Consider the following 7,649-nt stretch of genomic DNA (forward strand, 5'->3'; position numbering starts at 1 on the left):
ACAGGAGCAGCAAAATAGTTTATATCACTAAGATCAATGTTAGCACCTAACATTGATCTTCAGATAAGTGATGTGAACTTTTAACCTTAACTTTCCCACTCTTATCACAGAGGAAGCAGTTTCATAGCTGTACGTAGTGTCAGATTCCACATGAGTCTCACAATGCATCTTTTGCAGTTTCTGCAATACAACAAGAAGACAGACTTGTTTGACAAGATATTGTCTTCACAATCAGTGGGGATTTACTGTCAAAGCATCAGGAGTGGTAAACAGACACGTGGCTCTGGTCCATTTGGCAGCGAAACAATGTAGTAGTGTTGTACGTCTGATGGTTTGGCACGTCATTGCTCTCTGTTGATTCTTTCTGAGTTTCTGCATCTCCACATGTGAGCACACACAGCCGACGGTATCCTCTGCATTTTTGTAAATGCTGACAAAGGGACACACTACCTGGGTCTGGGTGCAGTTTCCCCCTGCAGGGGCAAGGGTACCTAGACCTGGGGCTTAGAGTACGCTTGGGGAGTGTGATTGTGTGTACAGTGTCTCTTTATGTCTGTCTCCACGTTGGGTGAGTGCTGAGTAATTGCATATGAGAGCATGAGGGTGGGAATGGATGTTTGTATCTGTGTGTGCCTGTATGTCTGTGTCCATATGTCAGGTCGGGTATCAGACACCACCTCTCTGGGGACATCTCGGCCTGGGGCTCGGTCACTCAGGCACGGCTGGCTGCCGGCAGAGCTCACGGGCGCGTCACTGCAACTCCCCCTGGCTTCTGCTCCGCGGCTGCTGAGTGAGCCCTCATCTGGGACTCTCCTCAGCTCTTTCTGGGACAGTGGCGCGGCTGCCCCTCTGTTGGTCTTCCTTGGTCTCTTGTGTTCTGGGGGCCTCTGGATGTCTGGAGTTTTGATCTCCTCCATACCTGCTTCATGCCCTGGAGGACGGGGCTGTGGCCCCCCCACACCCACCCTCTAACAGATCATTACAGGAAGGAACCTTTTAAAAACAAGCGTGTCCATGCTCACAGGTGTACACACGGGTGATCACACCCACAAACTACACCCTTTTTGGCTCCTACCTCAAAGCACACTGTGCGCTGTCGATCTTACGTGCTGTACAATAATGTTTAATATTTAGTATTTACTGTCATATTCCCATAGATCATCATGATGTTGTTTATTATGTTGCTCTTTTTTTTTCTTCTGCTTGTTTTCTCTTTTTTCTTTCTCAACAGGTGATCCAGGTGATTGATATTTGTATTTTTTGTCTGCTTATTTTGTTGGTTTTTGTTTTTTGCCCTTTATCCCCGTCCCTCTTCCCCACTGTTTTTCTTTCCCTCTTTCTTTTCCCCAGTCAAGTCTCTCCCGTATTTAGCAAGTGAAAATAAAATAAAATAAACAATTAAAAAAAAAAAAAAGTAAATGCTGACGATTCTGTTTTTTTCCATTGATCTCTTTAAAACATTTGAAACCCCTGTCACGTCATGCCTAGAGTACAAAAACTACAGTGCTGGGCCATTTCAGGAGCACACTTGAAATGCCTCCTTTCCACTGATGTACCTTGTGACCTCCTTCGTGCCATAAACTAGGCATCGGGCAGCCAAAATGCCAGGCAGCAGTTCTACCCTGTAATGGTCTCTTATTCTCTTTTTTTAAGCACACACATATGAGAGAGCTCATGTTTACTAGAGATTTTATTTTTGGCAGAAACTTCCCAGCCTGATGCTAAAGCAAGTTGAGATGAATTATTCAGGCAGCGTGGGGAGTCGTTACCCAAAATCTATTCCGAGCGCGCGTTGCGCTCAGCAACCACTTAAGGAGATGAAAGAAATCAGTGTTTTTTTGTATTTTTATAACATCTGTCTATTCAGGGAATGTTGACCAAGAGTATAAAAACAGTGAGCTCCTATGTACAACCACACTGTTTTGTTAGTTTAACTGGCAACCTGCTGGAAACAGGCCTGATCCTAAAGGTGTAACGCTAAATGAATTTTATGAATATTATGGATATTTCGAGGTTATTAAAATATTCATCACAGAAGGTCACAACTCTACAGAACATGTTTCTCTCTCCCCTCTCCTGCTTTTTTAGTTTGTCTCATCAAATATTGAATCACATTAGCAGACCTGTCTTTGGAGTTCTGTATTTTTCTTTAAATTCCCAGTTTTCCATCCACAATATTCTCACTGAAGTTCTCAGTTCTCTTTGACGCAATCCCGCGGGTGAAGCGAAACCACTGATTCTGTCTGTTCTGCTCTGACTGAGCCACTTCCTGCAGTCCTCCATCACCGAAGAGACTGTATGAAGTTAGTCCGTTCCCTCTTGCTGAAAAGAACAACAAAAAACAAAAACAGGGCTTTTGCCTGTGCATCAAATAATACCAAAACTGGGGATGAAACCCAGCTAATCCCTCGTCTGTTTCCTTCCCATCATGAGCGTTTTGCTCAGTAATTGTTTACATCTGCCTCATTCCAAAAAAGCTGCTGGTAGGGGGAAAAAACCCTCCAAAAATGTCTCAAGTCCCCTCTGGCCCCTGGATCCGTTGGCAGAGGATAAGAGAGGCCTTCCAAAACTCCAGCCAAGCTGTACTGCACTGCAGCTACACCAGTATTCTCACTATAAATGAAGTTGTCTCAGTAAGGTCACTTTCTTTTTTAAAGTTAGAGCCTTTGATTTCACGATATCAATATTTATGTGCAGCAGTGTCCCCTCCTGACCCCACTCTATGTCATTCTTGAATTAATCCCACCTGTGCTGCGTTACTGTCAGCCTGTCACGCTGCTCAGTAAGACGAGGGTTGTTTATTACCCCATTTTAGCCGTAAATATACACTGTAAACATGTGGACACTGTGACCGTATGCACTTTAATTGAGGTGGCACGCTTGATTTACCCTTCATAGGTGTAACTGGCTCAGCGTCTCCTTGAAATCACTGACGGACCCAGAGTGGGAGTTTGATGGTTTTACAGTGCCTCACAACAGCGTTTAACACAGTTTATTCCTATGCAGCCTTTTCAGTTTGCTTCAAAGTTTATTATGTCACGGCATAGTTTTAAGTTATGTATCGTACTAACACAGCAGTGTGACCGTACCACAATACATTAACAGCAAAAGCAGCCACAACAAAGGAAACAAGGACAAGGAAACAGGGACCTCACAAGAAGAGAGACGGGGCATGGATGCAGAGTAATACAGCTCTACATCACAGCATCCTCTGGGATTTACTAACTTTGATATAACTGACAATCAAAAAGAAGAAAAAGAAAAAAAATAGTGTTTAGATATGTGTGATTTTTGATCCCTGTTGGAGGAATAGATGGATAAAATGTAAAGGGCTGGAACGGTAAAGGCAAATATCCAGATGTCCAGTACAAATGTAGCTGAATCCTTGTTACTTTTTGGTAGTTTTGGTAGTGTTTTAAAAAAGTTTTGTATCAGACAAAAGCTTTTAAATCACACTTTTAGTAAGATGGATACTGAGATGCAGTCAGATGACAACTGCTACCCCATGCAGTGATGTAGTGTCCTAAAGTGGAGTTGGGCGCTCTTGTCCGCTTTGGAAAAGCCCTTTTCTGTCTTCAGGGAATTGGTTTTAATGCCATTCGCACGCTGAGACATTTACAGCCCTTTTGATTTTCTCCTGGGTCGCTTGGAGCTGGATGAAAGGAGTCATATCAACTGGGGCATTTCAGCACGGACCGAGTGCTAAAAACGTGGGAGGGATGTAGGAGCAGGAAGGGATGTGGAAGACTTCCAACGCTTGCTGTTCAAATGTTTGTTACTCCACCTTTTATCCCTCCCACTTCTCTCTCTGCCTCGTTCTCTCTCAAGTCAATTAAAATTTGCTTCATTGGCAACACATTAAAGGCCAGTGTGACCAAAACAGTAAGAGTACAGTTAATTTTTTGTTGTTTGCATCTGCACTTACCATAGTATCATTTCCTTTTCCAACCCCTGTTGTGGCAGGGAGTGTGGTTTACACTGAAGTTTGATGTTTATAAGTTTGGACCAAAGATGTGGCTTTCTGTTCTGTAGTCCAACTTTGTGGTGGTTGATAATGTGTTTTTGTAAAGATGAAATGTGGTTTTGGGTCTGTTATAGAAAGAATTTAGCTGCAGGCCGTTCATTTTTAGGAACTGAAGCTTCTTTGATTTGGAAAGCATATAGAATCAGCTCTTCAGATAAGTCTAAGTAGAACTTTGATTTCAGTTTTGAATTGCAGCACGTCTCCTCGGCTGTTCTTATATAATATCAATTGCGAGCACGAGGAATGTGTCCCCATTGCTTTTGTCATGTTGCATGTCCAGTTGCCGCATTGATTGCCTTCTGTTATCACTGTGCCATCTCACAATAGGCAAAGAGGGAGATTCTTTGACCCTGACTTGCAGCATTTTAAGAAGAAAAATCTTTTCTATTTTAACACAATGTTGATTTAGACTTGGCTACGTATAACACTGGAAAATTAGCCAAATGACAGTGTTTGCAGTTGTAGTTGATTTTCTGCTGACTTTTCAGAATCAGAATCGTGTTTATTGGCCAAGTATATGTGCAGACACATACAAGGAATTTGGTTCCGGTAAATGGTGGCTCTCAAGCACAGCAATGTAGATACACACACACACACACACACACACACACACACACACACACACACACACACACACACACACACACACGTGTCTATATATATATACACATTACACATACATACACATACATACACAACGCTGTGTAAACCAACTATAAATAACTAATCTAAACTTATATACATAAAATACAGAAATGAATGAGGTGGAATGAATACTACAGAATGTACATAAGGTGCAGCTGCAGTCTGGCAGTGGGAGCAGTGTGACAGGTCAACTGTTAAGAAGGGAGATGGCGAGGGGAAAGAAACTGTTCCTATGTCGGGTGGTCCTGGTCTGCAGGCTTCTGTACCATCTGGCAGAGGGCAGCAGATCAAAAAGTCTGTGTCCAGGGTGTGAGGGGTCTGTGATGATTTTCCCTGCCCGTTTCCTGGTCCTTGAGAGGAACAGATCCTGGATGGAGGGCAGGGGGGCGCTGATGATCCTTTCTGCTGCCCGTACAGTCCGCTGCAGTCTGCTCCTGTCCTGTTTAGTGGCTGCTCCATACCAGACTGTGATGGAGGAGCACAGGACAGACTCAATGACCGCAGTGTAGAACTGGAGTTGACAATTAAAGAAAAAAACGTTGCAAGACTTTTTCCAAATGGTGCCTGATCAACCAAGTTCATTTCAGATTTTTCTGCTAGAGTACTATCATGTGCTTGAACCATAGGATGGTGGTAGACCTCTGCTTTTGAACTTTAATATGTGTGTGGGGTTTTTTTTGCCAAAAGTGACCTTATATGGAATGGTGAAGCGGTAATTGGTGAGCTAACACTAGCAAGCCTCGTTAGCAAGCTATATTCATAAACTGTACAGGTGCAGTGCACAGACAAAGTATACTGGCGGTAAGCTATGGACTAGCATTGCACTCACCAAAACCGAAGCACAAAATAAACTTACCACGTATGAAGTTATAATATTACTCACGTAATCTGTAAAAATGCTCCAGCACATTCAGTAAACAGCTGCGATTCTTTTAATAATAGAAATTAGAAGATGAAGCGGACTGACATTTAGCAGCTAGCATACAGCCATTTGGAGTCAGCCTCAAGTGGCACCTGGAGAAACTGCAGTTTCTACCAGTTCTGGTTTCATTTTTCAGCTCGGTTAAAAAACATTTAATCATCAGTGTGTCATTTGCTGTAATTTTTGCCCCCTAACTCTTACAAATGTGCAACATGGGCTCTTTCTCTCTGGTCTCCTTTCATTTTTATACTACATCAAACTGACACTGAACCTATTTTTATTTCCCGTGTCTGCCATCCACCAAACCAAGCTCATCACTTGACATGTCACTCTGCCTCCAGCTGTGTTCGTGTCAGAGCTGTTGTTGGATTTTGCTTTATTTGAGGTTTAATTGTAACCTTTCCTCTATAATGTTGAACTCATTAGAGTGACAGGGAAGTTTCATTATGCATTAAAGCATGAAAGCTGAGCACATCACATGAGCCTGCTTTCTGGCTCGGTGACATGTTTTGCATGATTCAGTGTTTGTTACTGAAAATGTCTCATAGTCTGAGATTAGACAGAGCTCTCTCCCCAAAGGCAATTCCTTGTTAGGAGATAGACACATAAACACACAAATGCACACACATACTCTTGCACACACACACACAAAGATGCATGTACACATATATAGTCATGATACACCAGCCTTCAGAAGTAGGTTATGCTTGTCACTTCAGATCTCTTTGTTTGTTTCGATGTATTAATTCTCCTTCCTCTTTCACAATCCTCGCTTTTGTTGAAATGACAGTTTAGACTTGAAGGCGCAGTCAATTGCAGTGTTTCCGTCACACCCCAGCAACACCGTGCCATGTGCAATGCCACGCTGAGACAGGGGATTAAGACATGAATTAAGTCAAAGCTTGGGCCATATCCTCACCAGAGTCACACAGAGACCAGCAGAGACGGCTGCCTGGTCACCACATATGGCCATGTTTCTCCCAGCTCGGCCATGAGCCTGAGCAGGACGCACACACTAATACACATCTACAGTTGGTTACAAACAGTCACACACTTTCCCCTCTATGTTTTGTCTGGGGGGAGTTTTTAGGAATGCTACTGTCCAGCCGCTTTCTAAAGCCCTCTGGGGGATTATCTTCTTGTTAAATCTAGTATGCACTGCTGTACTCATCCATAGGACTGCCTCTTTTAAAAAAGGACTTAGGGATCCTGTGGTTGTTTTGATATAGGCCCAGTCATATGGACTTAAATAAGTCCACACTTAGAAACTCAGCGCAGGTGGCTAAACACGTATTCCATTTGCACCAAGTACCTGTCAGACAGAAGGATTCTCCTTGTTTCTTCAGGTTCTTCGGGATATTTTGCATACACAATAAGATTTTTGTGAAGTTTTAAATGACAATTATCTTTAAGGATATTTTGTCATTATGGCACAACGTTCAGTGTAACAGTCCAATGTTTGAACTTCTTTTTTGCCTATGAAGCGCTACTTAGGAATTACAGTATTGTGCAAAAGTCTTGAACCGTTTCTCATTTCTTGCTTCTAATGATCCAGACTTTTTTTTTGCATTTTTAAAAAAGTTGACTTTATTAACAGCTCTCCAGTGTTTTTGAAGTCTCTTTGGTTGTTGGCTGAATTTGGAATTTTTCACTCATTTCCAGTCCAGTGTTTTGGAGGAATGTTTTTTTAATGTTAATTGGACTGGTTCTTATATAGCGCTTTCATACCTGAGCACTCAAAGCGCTTTATATAACAAAGCATTGTTGTAAAGATTCTTCCACTTTATGTTTTTTTTTCACCCTATGTCTAAGTGTTTTCTATCTAACTTTCACACTCCAACAAATGCCTTGGAGAGCAACTTGGTGTTAGTATTTGGCAGCTGCCAGGCATCAAACCACCACCTTTCTCATTAGTAGATGACCTGCTTTACTTCCTGAGCTACGTGAATCATTCAGGCATAAAAAAGGCATCTAACACAAGAAATGAATCACGGTCTTGAATCTCCTGCAGGGAGCCAGGACTACTTTAGACAGACCACTTTAAGAAATTACCAGAAA

The sequence above is a fragment of the Astatotilapia calliptera genome, chromosome 17, assembly GCF_964374335.1.
Source record: "Astatotilapia calliptera chromosome 17, fAstCal68.1, whole genome shotgun sequence".
Lineage (NCBI taxonomy): Eukaryota > Metazoa > Chordata > Actinopteri > Cichliformes > Cichlidae > Astatotilapia > Astatotilapia calliptera.